This window comes from Physeter macrocephalus, chromosome 12 (assembly GCF_002837175.3).
Source record: "Physeter macrocephalus isolate SW-GA chromosome 12, ASM283717v5, whole genome shotgun sequence".
Taxonomy (NCBI): domain Eukaryota; kingdom Metazoa; phylum Chordata; class Mammalia; order Artiodactyla; family Physeteridae; genus Physeter; species Physeter macrocephalus.
In genome coordinates this window covers 6445423-6446888 of record NC_041225.1, presented here as the reverse complement: position 1 = coordinate 6446888, position 1466 = coordinate 6445423, and the positions used below count along the sequence as shown (strand labels likewise).

The window sequence follows — 1466 nt, the reverse complement described above, 5'->3', positions numbered from 1 at the left end:
GGATCCCACATGCCGCGGAGCAGCTGGGCCCGTGAGCCATGGCCGCTGGGCCTGTGCGTCCGGAGCCTGTGCTCCTCAATGGGAGAGGCCACAGCAGAGGGAGGCCCGCATACCACAAAAAAAAAAAAAAAAAAAAAAAAAAAAAAGAATATTAGACCACTTATTGTTGATTTTCTGTTACTTATTTTCCCCCCATACCAACATTTTTTTCTTCTTTTACTTAATTTTTGTGTTGTTGTTTTTTTCCCTGTGTCTTCAGGAGTACTAATCTTCATTTTTCTGTCAAATCTACAGATAAACCCGTTCTGTGAATTGGCTTTACTTTAGTTTTTGCATTGTTTTTAGATCTAGATGGTCCTTTAGGTTCAACTTAATAATTTCAGTTTCTTTCTATATTATGTTGATATATTTCTTTAAATCCTTGAATATATTTGTAATAGTTTTTTTAAGTTTATTTTTTACAATTCCATCTAAGGCATGGCTCTTCTGAAGGTGCTACTGAATGTCACAGATGTTTAATGGCATCTTTACACTCACATAATGTGTCTATATCAAACTCATCAGACAAGCATCTTTCTTTTAAAGTTTTAAAATAACAAAATAACAAATGCTGTCAAAGATGTGCAGCATTGCTTGCTTCAGCAACACATATACTAAAATTGGAACGATACAGAGAAGATTAGCATGATCCCTGCACAAGGAAGACACACAAATTCATGGAACGTTCCATATTTTTACTAGAGAAAGAAGAACAAACAAAACCCAAAGTTGCCAGAAGGAAAGAAATCATAAAGATCAGAGCAGAAATAAATGAAAAAGAAACAAAGAAAATAATAGCAAAGATCAATCAAACTAAAGGCTGGTTCTTTGAGAAGATAAACAAAATTGATAAACCATTAGCAAGACTCATCAAGAAAAAGAGGGAGAGGAATCACATCAATAAAATTCGAAATGAAAAAAGAGAAGTTACAACACACACTTCAGAAATACAAAGCATCCTAAGAGACTACTGAGCAACTCTATGCCAATAAAATGGACAACCTGGAAGAAATGGACAAATTCTTAGAAAGGTATAACCTTCTAAGGCTGTACCAGCAAGAAATAGAAAATATGAAAAGACCAATCACAAGTAATGAAATTGAAACTGTGATTAAAAATCTTCCAACAAACAAACGTCCAGGACCAGATGGCTTCACAGGTGAATTATATGAAACATTAAGAGAAGAGTTAACACCCATCCTTCTCAAACTCTTGCAAAAAAATTGCAGAGGAAGGAACACTCCTAAACTCATTCTATCAGGCCAAGATCATCCTGATAACAAAACCAGACAAAGATACTACAAAAAAAGAAAATTACAGACCAATATCACTGATGAATATAAATGCAAAAATCCTCAACAAAATATTAGCAAACAGAATCCAACAAAACATTAAAAGGATCATACACCATGATCAAGTGGGATTTA

At 34.4% G+C, this 1466-nt stretch overlaps 1 non-coding gene across 1 annotated transcript; it reads left to right on the top strand.

Moving 5' to 3' along the window:
• The first annotated feature begins 631 nt into the window (after positions 1-631).
• Positions 632-736, top strand: LOC112066530 (U6 spliceosomal RNA). The gene has a single exon (XR_002892707.1). It is a non-coding gene; the product is annotated as a U6 spliceosomal RNA (small nuclear RNA).
• The last annotated feature ends 730 nt before the right edge of the window (positions 737-1466 follow it).